Source organism: Spinacia oleracea, chromosome 4 (genome assembly GCF_020520425.1).
Source record: "Spinacia oleracea cultivar Varoflay chromosome 4, BTI_SOV_V1, whole genome shotgun sequence".
Lineage (NCBI taxonomy): Eukaryota > Viridiplantae > Streptophyta > Magnoliopsida > Caryophyllales > Amaranthaceae > Spinacia > Spinacia oleracea.
In genome coordinates, this window is record NC_079490.1 from 100,141,405 (window position 1) to 100,159,290 (window position 17,886).

Sequence of the window (17,886 nt, forward strand, 5' to 3'; positions counted from 1 at the left end):
GCCTTGCCATTTGGAATGTTGATCATTGAAGCCAGTTTTGGCAGTGCATCGGCGAATTGATTCTCCTCTCTCGGGAGGTATGTATAGCGAAGCCCTTCTACTTGCTCATACTAGCTCCTCAAGATATGATAGGTATTGGGCTAGCTTTTGCTCCTTACTTTCCATTTGCCGGAAATTTGATTGATGATCAGGGAGGAATCCCCGTAGACTCGAAGTTTCTGGACACCCAATGCTAAGGCGGCTTCCAGGCCCATAATGCACGCTTCATATTTTGCCGCATTGTTTGTGACGTTGAATTGCAGTTTTGCTGACATAGGAATGTGGGTGCCGTCTGGGGATACTAGAATTACTCCAACACCATATCCATTCTGATTTGAAGCACCGTCGAAGTGCATCGACCAATTGTCATCGCTTGTCATTAAGATTTTCTCGTTGGGTAAGTCATAATCTTCCTCTTCTGCCTTGACAGGACAGTCGGCTAGGAAGTCTGAGACTGCTAAACCCTTGATAGACTTTTGAGGGGTTTAATTGAGATCGAATTCTGCTAGCATGACCAACCATCTGGACAACCGTCCGTTGAGAGCTGGTTTTTCAAATAAGTACTTGAGAGGATCCGCTTTGCTAATTATATGCACTGTATGGGAGAGCATGTAGTGCCGTAGTTTCTTTGTGGCCCAAACCAAGGCGATGCTGAGTTTCTCGAGCTGAGTGTATCTGGTTTCTTACACGATCAACTTTTGGCTTATGTAGTATATGGCGTTCTCTTTGCCTTCAAATTCTTGGGCGAGCATGGCCCCTACTGCTGAATCTATCATTGTAAGGTAGAGCCTGAGGGGAATCCCTGGCATGGCTGGTTTTAGAACTGGTGGGTTGGATAGGTAATCTTTGATAATGTCGAACGCATGTTGACAGTCCTCATCCTAGACTTTGGGCTCACTTTTGCGGAGCTTTCGAAATACCGGTTCACAGATCATAGTGAGCTTTGAAATGAACCTACTGATGTATTGCAGTTTGCCGAGAAACCCCCGAATTTCCTTTTCATTCGTTGGCGGCTTCATCTCTTGCCTTGATTTTTGAAGGAAAGCCTCGATGCCCCGAGAGCTGATGACATATCCAAGTAGCTTGCCTGACGTTACCCCGAATGCACATTTTTTAGGATTGAGCCTCATATTGTATTGCCTGAGCCTGTCGAAGAATTTTCGGAGAATTTGACGATCATGTCGTCGACATATACCTCGATCTCTCTATGAATCATATCGCTCATGATGGCTGTGGCTTTTCTTTGATATGTAGCCCCCGCATTCTTCAGTCCGAACGACATAACTGTATAGCAATATGTACCCCACTGAGTGATGAAGGTTGTCTTCTCCATATCTTCCTCTTCCATGGGAATCTGATTGTAGCCTGCATACCCGTCCATGAAAGAGAGTAAGGCATGATTTGCGGTGTTGTCGACCAAGATGTCGATGTGAGGCAGTGGAAAGCCGTCTTTAGGGCTGGCCCTGTTAAGATCTCTGTAATCCACACACATTCGTACTTTTCCGTCCTTCTTTGGAACTGGAACGACATTTGCAATCCATTCCGGATATTTGGCTTCTCGAATAAACCCGGCCTCTAGCTGCTTAGAGACCTCTTCTTCAATTTTGAGGAAAACATCCGATTTCATGCGACGGAGTTTCTGCTTGATGGGCATTAAACCTGGGATGAGGGGAATTGTATGTTGACCGATGCTTGGATCAACCCCTAGCATATCATGATAGGACCATGCGAAGACGTCTATGTACTCTGAAAGTAGCTTGATAAGATCATCCCGTTCTGCTTGAGATAGAGTTAGACCAATCTGAACTAGTCTTGGATCACTGCTGTTAGAAAGGTTAACTTTTTCTGTTTCCTCAATTATGGGCGTCCTATTTTCATGATTTTCAATAGCTTTTAGTATTTCAAAGTCAGTTTCTTGTGAAGCAAAGTTGTTTGGATTAGAGGTGTGTTTTGAAATTGGACATGAAGAGTAGGAGGAAATTGAAGTATTATTGAAATTTGCTATCATTACATCGACAGCTTTGACTTGAAGATCGGCCTTTAGAGGCTCTTGATTGATGCAAGACTCTAGCCCTAGACTCTTAGACTCATCACTAGACTCAAAAATTGAAAGATAGACTCTGGACTTGAAGATAGTTCTCGGGGTATTCCCAGACGTCCACACCATCATCATCATCATCGTCATAGGTGGTGCTACATGCACAGATCTGCAGGACTTGACGCCAGAATTGGTCCCACGTGCTGTAGGGAAATGCCGCGAAGCAGCCTTTGCATGAGGTATTGAGCTCTAGGAGGAACATTCTCACCATTTTGCCTTCAGGCAGCTCAGGCTTGATCGTACGAGCAGAGATCCTCCACCTGTGATAGTACCCTTGGATGCATTCATCTTTTTCTTGGTGCAAGGCCGGCTTTTGCTTGATAGAAGTGTCATGAAAGCTTGAACCTTTGAGAGTGAGGCAGGCAGGGCCGTCCAATAGCTCCTCGAACCAAGGTTCTCCAAATAGCAGATCGAAGCTGGCAGGCACATCGATGACTAGGAATTCAACAAGGTTGTAGTAGGTCTCAAAAGAAAAGACCAAATCGAGGACCCCCAAGATCTTGTATGTAATGCCTTGGAACTTGATGGTCTGCTGGGTAGTCAGCATGAGATCATAATTAGAGAAGCCCAAAGCCTTCAGGGTGGCAAGGGGACAAATATTTTCTTGAATGTCGGTGGTTACCCTTGGTTCAGGGATCACCCAGTTTTGAACACTTGGAATGAGATGGCAGAAGCTTGAAACCATCAGTTCGTAGCCTGGCTTGTATACTGTAGAGATTAAGTTGCATGGAAAGTCCTCTCCTTCATCTTCACCATCACAGGAGATAGCTTGCACCGAGGGAGACTGTTTGGCTCCTAGTGGTAGGGGCAGAGTCTTGTTGTCGACCATATTCTGGATTAGATGCTTGAGCTTGAAGCACCTTTCGATGTCATGCCCGTTCCCTTGATGGTACTTGCAATAGGCTGCAGGGTCCCAACTTTTGGACCTTTTGTAGACCAGAGGGTCTGGTGTAGCACCGATCGGAGCAAAGACTTGCTTCTCGGCCAACCGATCAAAGGCGTCACTATAGGTCATGCCGAGGTTGGTAAAGACCCTTTGAGGCCTGTTCTGGAAGTTGCGTTGATTGCTGCTTTTCTTGAAGTTGTTTGGTTTTGGACCTTGAGGAGCTTCTAGGGCGTTGACCTCGTGTGTTTCTTCAGCTTTCTTACCCTTCCACTTTTCAGCTTGGGGAGTTGGTGCTAATGGTGCTTTCATCAGACCGTCCTCTATATCGACTCCGATGTCATAGGTTCTCTTGAAACTTTCCAGGCCTAGGTATTTCATATGAGTATTGTACTTCGGAAGGAGCCCAACAATAAAGATCTTGACCAATTCTTTCTCGCGGGGTCGAGTCACCATCTGGGAAGCCATCTCTCTCCATCGGTTGAGATAGTTAGTGAAACCTTCTTGAGGCCCTTGCCTGAGAACCTCCAGTTCCCGCAGAGTTGTTTGAAGTTGAATGTTGGGCTGATACTGCTCGATGAATGCTCGAGCAACTGCTTCCCATGTACTGGTTTGATGCTCTTTGAGTGAGTAATACCACTTCTGGTAGACAGGTTCTAGGGACATAGGAATACCACAGGGTATAGCTCGAGTTCGACCCCCTTGATAGCCATTGTAGCTCTGAAGTTCTTGAGGTGATACTTGGGATTATTAGTTCACTTGAATTGTGGAATGTCATTGGTAGAGAATTTGTCAGGCAAGTTTGCCTTCCCTTTGAGGTTGTCCTCCATTGAGGTGCCGAAGTAGTTCTCTTGATTGGTGACCTTATTAGCTAGACTCTCGATCCTTTTGGTTAGGTCATCGGTGGGTGTGGCCTGTTCCACAATACCTAGACGGTTGCTTATGTTCTCCAAGTTAGTCCTGAGGCTGGCGACAGCGGCCATAAGCTGAGTGATTTGATCGAGGGCGGCCATTTGAACTGTTTCTTGAAAAGGACTTGAAGCTTGATTGTAGAAGGTGAGCTGGTCGCTTGCTCGATGCCGGCTATAAGGGAGGCTAGGGTTGATGGAGTTCTCTTTAACCTTTCTCCTCTTCGGCGAACCCACAGGATCTTTGGACTCCTAGTTAGGTTACATGACATGATTTTAGAACTTGAACTTCCCGACACATGATATGATATGCATGCAATGAATGAGACCTAGACTTCACTCTAAGTGCCACTCCGAAGATTCAGGATTTTGGATTTTGTATTTGTATTCGGGATTTGCAACCCGTTGGAAATATTTGAGAGGAGCTTCATTCTTTTGTGGAAGTTATCTCCTTGTACTATAAATTGAAATATCGAAAAGGAAGATTTCTATCTGTTGGATTTTGGACTATTTTAGGGGAATTTCAACCCATTTGAAAATTGGACTTGTATTATTTCAAGGGACTTTCAACCCATTGGAAGTATTTTAGGAGATTGGATTTTGTATTATTTAAAGGGAGTTTCAACCCGATCGAAAGGAAATTGAATTTTGTATTATTTCAAGGGGATTTCAACCCGTCAATATTTCAGGGGAATTTCAACCCATTAGATTTCGAAGTATTTTAGGGGAATTTCAACCCGATAGAAAGGAAATTGGATCTTGTACTATTTTGGGGGATTTTCAACCCGTTGGAATTTAAAGATTGGACTTGTATTACTTCAGCGGATTTTCAACCCGTGCTAGAACTTGAATTTGTACTATTTCAAGGGACTTTCAACCCGTGCTAGAACTTGAATTTGTACTATTTCAAGGGATTTTCAACCCGCTGGAAGGAATTGAAATATTTTAGGGGGATTTCAACCCGTGATAGAATGCGGAATTTGAATTTGTATTATTTCTAGGGATTTTCAACCCATTGGAAGTATTTTCGAATTTTGTATTTGGGAATAATGGAAGGCAAGGATTTTTTTTTGTAGCTTGAAGATGAATTTGAAATTTAATTTGACTCGGAGTTTGAACTTGGAAATGGAAAAGACGCATTTTTGTATAAGGTATGAGGTTTTGAATTTTGAAAATCCCGGCATTACGCCGCCATGTATTTGAGACATTGGATTTGGAATTTTGAAAGTCTGGCATCATGCCGCCGTGGACTTGGAATTTTGAAGTGTTTGGTCATGGAAGTTTGAATTTGAAATTGAATGAGGAAAATTCCGGCATTACGCCATCATGGATTTGGAATTGAAGTTCTTGAATATAGGACTTGAAATTTGAAAGATTGAATTTGAAACTTCGAATTTGAGTTTTGAAATAGGGAATGGAAAAGTTGGCATTACGACGGCATGAGTTTGGACATTTGTACTTGAGATTTTGAGATTGAAATTGGTTACTTGAAATTGAGGTTTGAAAGATGGAATTGAACATTTGAATGCTTGAAATCGAATTTTTGAACTTGGAAATTGAATGTTTGAATTAGAAAATCCGGCATTATGACGCCGTTGGATTGAACTTTGAATTTGAATTTGAAATTTGGACTAGAAAATCCGGCATTATGATGCCGTTGGATTGAACTTTGAGTATGGGGATTTGAAATTTGGACTAGAAAATCCTGCATTATGATGCCGTTGGATTGAATTTGAATATGGAATTTGAATTTTGGACTAGAAAATCCGGCATTATGACGCCGTTGGATTGAATTTTGAATTTGCATTTGTGCGTGAGGCGTGTTTAAGGGTTTTGAGTCAAATGGATTAGCACTCCTAAAAGACCTTAAATCGGCGATTTTAGATGCATGAGGTTTGAATGATGCTCCTAGGGGTTTGGTTTCCTAGTTGGAGGCTAATGGTTTTGGCAAAGCTAGAGCTCGAGGTTAGCCATTCACACGTGCAAAGACGCCGACCCAATGCACAAATAGCATGTTGTCACACTAACATGGAATATGAATGCGAGATGAAAAGTTCTCAACCTAAGGTCGGTCTAAGTTTTGTATGATGCAAGTGGTCGGCTTTGGGTGTCAAAAGGTACTCGACTAAGAGGCGGATCCGGCAACAACTTGCACATCCACCTAAGGGACGTGTGTGTCGCCAGACGACCTCAATACTTGACATCGGGAATGTCAAGCAAATGCCAAGTTTCGGTAGGCGTGGAAATGGTCACACACTTTGGTCGGGAACCGTATGGAGAGTCACCATTTCGTTGCCCCCGGGGCTAGCCCGAATGTAGAACACATTCGTATTGGGCGAGGTAGAAATTCGTTTTGCACAAATATGGTTTTCGAAATATGCATGAAATGCCTAGAAATTGAAAATTGAAAATCGCATTTGAATATTGTATTTGAAAAGCTCGTTTTCGACATTCGTTCTCAAGGTTTGGGAGCGTCCTTCAAAATTCAAAAACAGACTGACTCCCACTTGAAAACTTGAGCAACATGGGCAACGAGCCACTGTGAGCCACTGTGCTGGATGCAGGCAGTGGCGTTTGGCGCAGGGGCCTGCGCCTGGCGCCAGTGTTGGCATCCAGAACTTAAGCAGATCAGTGGCTTGCTGCTCAAAGTGTGCTGGTATTTTCAAAGTTGAAATCAGGAACTCCCCAGTGGAGTCGCCAGAATTGTAGGGGGTTTTTTCGTACTCTTTTTCCCTACGAGGGAGGTTGTTTAGAAACCTTTGTATTTTTGTATTTTGTAGGAGTCGCCACCAAACATTTTTAAGGGTCCCGTTTGGAAAGACCAAAAAGTGACTCGATTAGGATAGGGCATTGAATCTTAGAAACAGATGGGTGAGACCAAAATAATTCAAATGCGTGGCACAAAATTTTCGAAAATACCCTAGTTTAGACTACGTTGGTTTGAATTTAGAACATATAGAATTTCTACTTTGTATCGTGGTCACTTTGCTTTAAAGTTAATTTAAGGGAACCTAAGATCGGTTTGTCCAAGAAATTATCTTTGTTAAGCGTGATGTAATTTTGTGTTTTGTATTTAGCATGTGTGGTGATGAAAGCAATAAACAAGTAAAGAAACATCACAATAGAAAATAGGTGCGAAATTAGTAAAGTACAAAACCACCTAGAAATGGAAAGGAGGTGAAACCACCTAGTAAAGTAAAGTTGCGTAATTGAAAGTGCGGAATTGAAATTGCATAATTGAAAGTGCGGAATTGAAATTGCATAATTGAAAGTGCGGAATTAAAATTGCATAATTGAAAGTGCGGAATTGAAATTGCATAATTGAAAGTGCGGAATTGAAATTGCATAATTGAAAGTGCGGAATTGAAAAGCATAATTGAAATTGCAATATTGAAGTGCGATATTGAACTTGAACTTTGGCACATGAGATCCGAACGCGAAGCGATTCCTTAAGAATAAGTGCGCCCACGGATTCAAAGCAAAAATCTCTACTTTAGGTAAAGTTTCTCGACCTAAAGTGTCTTGGATTTTGAATATAGAAACATATATTGAACTTGAAATATAGAACTTGAAATATTGAACTTGAAATGTTTGAACTTGAATTGTTGAACTTGAAATGTTGAACTTGTATATTGAAAAATGGAGTCTTGATTCTCAAATCTCGAACCTTTAAACATTAGAAAGGCCTCACCTTGATTACTCCATATTTTCAAATGATCCTAGTTTAGGGAAGTGATTACAAACAACCCTAAACATCATTGAATCTTGAAATTTGGAAACCTAAACTTGTATATTGAAAAATGGAGTTTTGAATCTCAAAGCTTGGACCTTTAAACATTAGAAAGGCCTCACCTTGATTACTCTATATTTTGAAGACGATTCTAGTTAAGGAAGTGATTACAAACAACCTTAAACATCATTGAATCTTGAAATTTTGAAACTTGAATCACATAAAGTGAGGATTTTGCAAAAGTTTATGATTGTTATAAGTGACACTTTTAATTATAAAAGTGTCAACTTTACTAATCATGTTTGAAATAAAATCATGAAAACATTGTAGATTAGGTTGGGATTCGGAAATACCTAGTTAGGTTTAGGCTAGATTTCCTTTTAGAGCTCCCAATTGCTTAGAACTTTGAAATTGTATGTGATTTTTGGACAGAAGTTTGTATTTTGATTTGATTGGCAATTTTGTATTACAACGTTGTATTTTCGATTTTCCCTCCCTAAATGCTCAGAATAAGGGGGTATAAATAGGAAGATTTGTAGATAAGCGCCAGCTGACGCCAGCGTCCAGCGCAGCTACCAGCGTCAAGCGCTGCTGACGTGGCCAAAAGCTGCTAAACAAGGACAAATATGTCGTCCTTGTGTTTTGGCTTGTAATGGTGTACCTTTGTACGAATTTTACGAATTTGGCACGTAGTGTTTTCTTGATGATTAAGGCTTGGTTTGCGTTTAAAAACAGGCCATTTCGGGTTTTTGAATTCGGTTTTACGGGACGAGGCCCGGCTTGCTCGGTTTTGTGGGTCGGCGCCCGAATTGGGATTTCTTAGGGTCATTTTGACTGGAAAAGGCCTTGTAAAACCAATGGGATAGTCCATTGGGCGAGATTGTAATTGGATTTTGAAATTGATTATTGGAATTTGTATTTTGTACCGAGTTCCGGAATGGGAACGGTCTCGGGTATTGGACTTTGGCTCTTGGATTTTGGAATGTATTCTTAGCAATTGGTTATTCCGCACGGATTTGTTCCAACCACCTAACAAGGATAATGGTATCGTCATCATCCCAATGGGGAGACACGATTTAGGTGTCTACAAATGTCAAGATGGATTCTTTGACAAAGAAACACCCATAGGTGAACTTGAATATTTTACTCACAAAGGATCCCTAATCCAGGTCATTGAATGGTTGGATGACCAATGACGAATGAATATTAGATTGAAAGTAGATTTATAGTTCTGTTTCTTGAACTAGATGGACATGTTATGTCAGAAATCTTTTGCATAGATACTTATTGGATCTTGTATCTGATTGACCATGAGAACACTTTAAGAGATTAAATTCATGTCATAAGTAGTTCCCATTAATAGTGATTAGAATCATTCCTCGAAACATGAGTAATTATGATTGCTAGTTTGAAGATTAGTTCGCTTTGATGCTCGCTAAACGTCGCACCGTAAAAGGAGACTATAAAAGCAGTTATTGGGCGTACTATTAATCAAAGTGAGTATTCATAGATTGCAAGATTGGATTGTCCTCCTATCTTTGATAGGATATGTGTTGTTGTGTAACAAGGCCTCTCGGAGAGTTAGATAATGTGAAAATGCATGGACGTGCTCAGAATGGATAAGTCTTAACCTTCTGTAAAATTTAAACAGTTGAATTCTGTAATCTGAGAAACACTTCTGGACCTAATAAGGATGGCTTGGATCTTACCTTATGTTCAGCAAGTAACACTAGGCGACAAAGGAATGTGAATGCACACTTGTCTGAATGACAAGTGGGAGACTGAAGCAAATGTGTCCTTCACGCACTGTGCATTAGTATAATACCAATGTTCAGATTAATTACGAACATTTAATTCAGTGAGATCAAGTGATCGGAACAGCTCGCTGGAGCAATGCTTCCGATCAGTGAGCCCTAATCTATATTAGGCTCACAGCTTACTCTTGACTGAACCTATAAGGTGTCACCATTAGCATCTAACAAATCATTGGATTAAATGAATCGGAAATTCATTTAATAGCTTTTCGGGAAACTAGTTCGGAAAAACATAAATATACGATATGACGTTGGATCGGAATCGTATATCGTATTCCATATATTCATAAGCTAGGCGAAACAAATAATCGTATATGTACGACATTGGATCGTCAAGCACTATACGATAAATAATCGCCGTAAGGCATTGGACGCAAATACGAGAAGGCAACGCTGCCGACTCAACAAGCCAAGCACGCCTGCGCACACAAGCAAGGCCCAAGCCATCGGTTGAGCGCGCGCGCGTGCAAGGGTTAGCAGCAGCAGCGCACACTGCGCGGCCCAAGTCCAAGCGCCTTTGTGGATGTGCACGCATGGGCTTGCAAGTGGACGTTGGCCGGTCTTGGCCTTGTGCCTTGGCCGGTTGGTGTTATAACCGAAAGGTTATAACACTAATCAACAACTTATGTTTTTCCACAACATTAACCTAATTAGTTTCTAACCTAAGAACAGAGAAAACATAAAATCCCTTTGTGCCTCTGCTAGAAGTGTTCTGCCCAAAGGCATGGAGTCTTACTTTGAGCCACTTTCCTAAACATCACCCCAGCCGGATCATAAACTGGGTTTTGTCTAGCCTCTCCTAAGTTCTGGACTATATCAGCTATTTGTCTAACCACCTCAGCTAGTTCCTGATTAGCCATTTCTCTCCTCCTGGATGAAAGAAAGGACTACTTAATAGCTGGGTTCGACATAGACATTACAAAAGTTACAGTTCTTGCAAGCAATTCACTTAATATGCAATCAAGCATCGAACACTTCAAACATAATGGAAAGAGTGGTGCCACTCATGACCCTCCTTCCGATTATTCAAATCCCATAGTTAAGCTGTATATGTGTATACGGCATTGCATTTAGAATTAAAGAAATAAACACATAGCCCTTTGCGTTAATCACTCAACTTGCTTGAATTAGAGTACTTTACAACTTAGAACCTTGAGTAATAATCAAAATAACTAAATATTTCCATTTTGTAAAATAAGGTATATACATCCTTAAAGGACATATGTCCTTCACCCCAAGGTGCATTAGTCTAATACCAAGGTTCAGATTAATTACGAGCAATTATTTCAGTGAGATCAAGTGATCGGAACAGCTAGTTGGAGTAATGCTTTCGATCAGTGAGTTCTAATCTATATTAGGCTCACAACTTACTCTTGACTGAACCTATAAGGTCACACCAATAGTATGTAACAGATCACCGGATTAAATGAATCGGAAATTCATTTAATAGCTTTTCGGGAATTAGTTCAGAAAAACATAAATATACGATATGACGTTGGATCGGAATCGTATATCGTATCCCGAATATTCGTAAGCTAGAAAAAAATGAATAATCGTATCGTACGACGGTGATTCGTCAAGTACTTTACGATAAACAATATACATAAGGCGTTGGTCGCGGATACGAGCGAGACGAGGTTGTCGGCCCATCGAGCCAAGCGCGCAAGCGCGTAAGGCCCAACGAGCCAGTAGCTCGCTAGCAGCTAGAGCAAGCCCGCAAGGCCACGACTAGGCGCGCGCGGACAGCAGCGCTGGCGGCAAGCAAGAAGCGAGGCCCAAGGTCCACGACTGTGTTGCCTTGTGCGCGCTGCTTCATGGGCTTGTGCGTGTAGCTGGCCGGTTGAGGCCTTGTCCCTTGGCCGGTCATGTTATAACCTTAGGGTTATAACACACCACCTCTCCTAATGTTTTTCCAACACAACACACAAACTAATTGACGTAGTTCAGTTTAACCTAATCAAAGAGAAACCCTAATTCTCTCTTTGCCTCCGTTCATATTGTTCTTCCCTAAAAGCTAAAATATCTTGAGTGACGTCTAAGCTACAATCTCAAGACGGATCTGAACGTGTCGGTGAACCAAGTAGAGGAACGCAATTTGGAGTTCTTGTTCGTGTTCGTGATTCGTTGAACTAGGGAAAACACGCTTCGAATGTAAGTTTGCTTAATTTGTACTTTATACATGGTTCCTGGCTTTGGGGATTATTCCGCTGCGTTAATATGTATTTAACTGTATTCTCCTATAGTGGTATCATGAGTTACATGTATTTTAAAGTAATTTTTGGCATGTTAATATGTTTTTGATGTTGTTGAATTTTTCTGAATTTTTTCATGAATTTACGAAATATTTCTGGATTATTGGATAGATTGTAGAATATGTTCTGAATTCGAAAATTGTCGGAAATTCGATTTTTCTGACCCTAATCTGATTGAAAATGGCGTTTTAAGATCAAATCAAGAGAAAAGAATCGCAAAAACAAGCCCCGAAGTTTGCGCTTTTGGGCATTTTTGTTAATTAATGAATTAAATTAATAATTTTAGAAAGTTTTTCAATTAATTGCTCGACCTAAACTACTCGGAATTAATTGAAATATTGCCCTACTGTTCTTGGGTATATCTTAAAATCATGGTAAAACTTTTTTTTTTTTGGACATAGGATAAAGATACAGAAGTAAAAGCAAAATAAAAACAATAAGCCAATTAACCATCTGGCCTAACACCAAATGATGAAAAGAATCGAAGTCCTTCCTTTGCAGCCCGTTTAGCCAGATCATGAGCAGGTTGTACATCATCTCGTTCCACCTTGATAATCATGCAACTTCTGAAACATGTACCTATTTCGAGAATGGCCTTCACTGTCCAAGTGAGACGGATATCAGGCTTAACTTGTCCTTGTAAATAAGAGACCAAGGTAGCTGAGTCAGTATGTATTGCAATATCAGTTAGTGAAGATGTCATTGCCCATTGTAACGCTTGCAAACAAGCCATCGATTCCACATGTAAAGCTGAATGGCCTAAACCATAGTCACTACCTCCTATAATACTTGTCCCAGCTGCTTGTGGTTGTTGTTGAAGCACCCATCCCATACCAGCTCTTGATATGTCTTTGTTCCAAGCTCCGTCAATATATATAACTGTAACACGCAAATAAACGTTAACCCTACCGATATTTGCAAAATACAACCCTGGTGGGTAGGTTGGTGTGTCCTCCGGAGGATGTAAAAAGCTCAATTGTTCATTGTCTTTCTGCCTATAGATTTTGTTCTGCTCCAAAGCTAACTTGAAGTGTGTTTGAACCATTTGAATGTCTCCAGTTTCCGAACTGAAAACTCTTGAATTACGTGTTACGCATAATTCCCACAAGATCCCTATAAAAGTAACTATACGATCACTTAATTTTCCATCCTCGCTAATAAAAAGATGGATATAGTTGAGAATCCAATGTTGAAGGGATAGATTCTCGTTAAAATTTGAGTTTATGCCTAGAATAAAACTCCTCCAAACATCTTGATCCAATTTACAAAGGCGAAACAAGTGTTGGTCATCTTCGCAAAAGTCACAGCGTAAGTCACAAGTTACATCTAAACCAATCCCTCTTCGCTCCAAATTAGCTTTTACTGGGATCCCGTCGATCATTACCTTCCAAATAAAAAGCTTCCACTTTGGAAGAATTTTAAGAGTCCATAAAACCTTAAAAAAGGTAGAAACCTATTCTGTCTTATTCCAAACATAGAATCCTGGTCTTTGAGACGATCTTGTAAGAATGTGTAACCCGTTTTAACTGTGAAACTTTCGTTTACAGTTTTAGTCCAATATAACTGGTCTGGAACTGACCCTGATGGAAGCTCAACAGCCAAGATAGCATTTGCATCCACATTAACAAAGGAATTTCTAATTAGTGAAGCATTCAAACGCTATTCAGAGTCCTGAATAAAATGATTGACCCTCCACAACTATGCATCTGCTAAACGAATATGGGAAGCAAAAACAGGTATCTTACAGTGAACCCAATTATCCCTTCCTGCTATGACGTTGCTTCCATTTCCTATCTTCCAAGAACACCTTGAAGTAACGCATTTTCTGCTTGGCGAAAACTGCGCATACCCCACGAAACCCGACATTGGCATCTGTTAGGCTTGCCTGTAGCTAAAGCAAATTTCCCCTTTGCAGCATAGATTCTTGAAATTAAAAGCTGGGGATTTTGATGCATTCTCCACACTTGCTTCATTAAAAATGCTTTATTAAGTGTCGATAAGTGACGAATACCCAAGCCTCCCATTCCTTTGGGTAAATGTAAGATATTTCTTCGAATCCAATGCGTTCCCTTTTTTCCTTGTTTTGCCCAAAAGAAAGTAGCTATCATTGAATCAATTTTGTTCGCAATTGTCACTGGAATTTCCAAGCTCATCATAACATGAGAGATCATAGCAACGACGATGGTATTAATTAAAACCAACTTTTGTACCTGGGATAGCATCACCTCATTCCATGAAGTTATCAAATCCGCAACCTTGTCTATCAAATAATTAAGATATGAACGTTTTTTGGGTCCATAAAATCAATGGGAACACCCAAATGTTGTCCAAACTGTGAAACTTGTGTCATTCAAAATATTGTTTTGAAAAGTTCTTGATGCGGAAGAGATGTATTTGGACTGAACTTAATAAATTATTTAGCTAGATTTAGCTGCTGACCTGATACACGACAATAGCGATCCAGAATACCTCTTACATTTGTGCAAGTGCTTTCCGTTGCTCGGAAAAAAACCATCGCATCAACAGCAAAGTTTAATCGTCGGAGCTTGCCTTGCAAGTTTAATCCCTTGAAACAACTTAATATCCTGACCTAACGATAGCATTCGTCCTAGAATATCCATGCAGAAGAGAAACAAGTACGGGGACAAGGGATCCCCTTGCCTTAAACCACACTTGGGCCTGAACGGAGGCGACGTTTTTCCATTAATAAGAACCTTGAATGAAACTGTTGAAATTCACTGATATATCAAATAATCCACATCGATGGAAAACCATAGGCTTTAAGAACACGTAACAGAAAACCCCAGTGAATCCGATCATAGGCTTTCGGCCATAAATGTTAAGTATAAACCCTAATTTTATTTTTCCCTAAATTGGTGATTTTTAGATCGTAAATTGATTTTTAAAATAATTTAGATTTGACAATTTGTTTAATTGGGAAAGGGAATATAATTTCATATTAAATGGCAGCTTTTTAAAAATTATTGGATTAAAATTTTGATTAGATTCGTTAATTTTAATCATCATTTAAACCAAATTGATAAAAATCTGAAATTTAAATGTTTAGAACGATTTAGAATTTTGGGTTGGATTATCAACTATTTTCAAATTTTTGTTGATATAGATCGTTCGTTAAATTTGAATGTTGTTAGCCATGATTTAATAAATTTCTCAAAATTGGATTGTTGGAAAATTAATTAAATCACCCACTTTGTTATTTTTCGAAAATAAAACGATTAATGGTGTTAATTTCAAGAAAAATAACTCATGCAAATTAAGTTCCGTGAAATTTTAAAATAAAAAAATTGTTAATTGCCTCTTATGGCACGAGCCAAAGGCGCGGAATATGGGTGTGAGGTGCGTGTGGCTGGGCGTAGCCCATGCACGTGGCCCCCCGCTCCCCTGTAGCTTGGCGCAGCAACGCGAGGGAGCCAGCAAGCGAGCTGGGCGTGCCAGCGCGCACTGGCCACATCAGCGAGCAAGGCAGCAGCTGTGCCTTGGCTCAGCGTCGAAGCAGCGAGCAAGCAAGGCAGCAACGCTGGCCTTGGCTTGCGAGCAGCGACGAGCAAAGCAACAGCAGCATCATCATGGCTGCAGTGTTGTGTACTGTACTTTGCGAGGCAGGGGCGATGCTCCTCGAGGCCTCGTATGGCACGCAATGCACTGGCGATGTTGGGTTGGGCGCAAGCCTAGCCCGTGTTGCACAAATTGGCTATTTTGCTTCGTTTGGGCTTTAAATTTAATTTTTGCATGAAATGGCAAACGGTGGATTTTTATTTTATTTATTTTTATTTAACTTTGGCCGGACCGTGAGTTTAATAAGATATTTAAAAATAAATTATCTAAATTAAAATATTGGTTTAAGTGGGAGCCATTTAATGAAATTAAATGAAATAATTAATTTAATTATTTTCGTAGGGCACCATTACTTTAATTGAATTAAATTTTGATTAGAATAAATTCTAAGCATTAATATTTCGGAATTGGATTAATCTTTTAGGACGTGTTTTATGTGAACGTGAGTTTTAAATAAATCATGTAAATACTTGCATATTTATTTGGGCCATTCGTTTTAGGACAGGAATGGATGAATGCATAGAATATATATTTCATGTATTGCAGGTATTCAAGGTGACTAGTATGGCCAATCTAGGATAGTTAAATACGGTCTGCGTACCGTTTTATCTTTGAATGTAAAGTTTTAAATATGGTCTGCGTACCATTGAAATTTTGATGTAATTATTTAATTATTTCAAGTAGTTCTAGGAAGTTTAGAACTTTAAGTTAGCTTATTGAATGAAGTTCAAGACGATGCCAAGCTAACAAGGTGAAGAAACATTTGATGCTTCAAGACAATGTTTTGGGCCATACTAGTTCACCAAAATTAATTTATGCACTATATATATTGTGAATGAATGTATATTATGCATGAATGTTGTTTGTATGCTCGATTAGATTTAGTTCACTAACTAATCGAACCAACATAGAAACAACTAGGTCCAAAGTAATATTGAGTTTAAAATTGCCTTTCAAATCAAGCATTTACAAAAATCTAAGGATCTAAGGTAGTAGGTTTCCGCCAAAGCGAGGTGCTATTTTAGTTGACTTAGGTGGTAAGGTATCCCAAAGGAACACGTTGATTGTGGTTTTAACTCAAACAACAATGGCATATGTTGTGGCAAAGGAATAAATTATGGAATTAATTTATTAACCAAGAGTAATTTGGAGATTACTAGCAATAGATTTTGCTTACCTATAATCTTAAAAGACTTAGGACATGCCAAAGCTGCTTAAGGATTTAGGACTTTTAGGGTCTTGGAATCGTTTCATTCATTTTTGGACCATGTTTTACTTTTGCATGAATGAAATGTTTACTATCTTTAATGGTTGCATGATCGCATTTATTTCAAAGTTATTAAAGATTGTGAATGGTTACTTATTGAGAATTCTTTTCAAATGTAGAATGTCTAAAACAACACTCAAAGTAACATAAATTCTGGATGTAAAATTGAACCTATCAAACTTTCTTGATTGGGAGAGGAAGGTTCAGCAAGTCCTCAGGTGGAACAACATTGAATATGTTGTTGACAATCCCATCCCCAACTATTACTCAAAGGATATGACTTCAGAAAAGCACTGTGCGTGGGCGAACCACATGTCGCTAGTGATAGATCTTATTCTTAGCTCAATCCCCTAGGATTGGAGTGCAAGGTTCATTGCATATGAGCCATGGGCACTTCTAAGGCATCTTAGGGATATATGCCGTGGTAGATTCCAACATGGTGGTCAACATGTCAACCAAAATGTCTTTGAATTGGTACATTCATTTGGGGATCTAAAGCTTAATGCTCCACTCGGTTGTTGCTTTGACGTCGAAAGACAAAAAGCAAGGGAAAGGGTCATTGATCTTAAAATGACAGATGGAACACCAATTAAGGCTCATACAAAGAAAATGGTTGAGCTTCTCAACCGCGTTGAGCTTCTTGGTGAGCCATTCCCAGATTCTGCAGCTGCGGGAATACTTTTGAATTCTCTTCACCCTGGTTATAAGAAATTAAAACTACTCTATTTCTCTAAGAAAAAGGAAAACAGTGTTAGTGAGCTAATCTATTTGCTTAATCAATATGAATTGGACTTTGTAAATGTTAAGCAAGCGTCACTAAAAGTAAAGAGTAAGAAAATCAAGAAAAAGGTTCCGGGGAAGATCCAAAGCAAGGGTGCATCCCCATCTACCCTAGGAGGGCAAGTGGCGCCCTCCAAGAGGAAAATGAAGAAGGATCGTTCTCCATCTACATCACAATGCTTCAATTGTAATGAAATTGGTCATTACAAAAGAGATTGCCCCAAACTAAAGGAAGGAAAGAAGGACGGAAACGTTGCTTCTCCTTCATGTACGTATATTATACATTGTAATCTTGCAAATTCTACTTCTTGAGTATTAGATACTGGTTGTGGCTCACACTTATGTTCCAATTCACAGGGACAAAGGAGAAATAGAAAGCTTGATAAAGGCGAGATGGATCTACGCATGGGAAATGGAGCACGGATTGCTGCATTACCCGTAGGATCTTATTTTATATCTTTGCCTAGTGGTTTTGTTTTGGAACTAGAAAATTGTTACTATGTCCCTAGTATCACCAGAAACATTATTTCTGTTTCAAG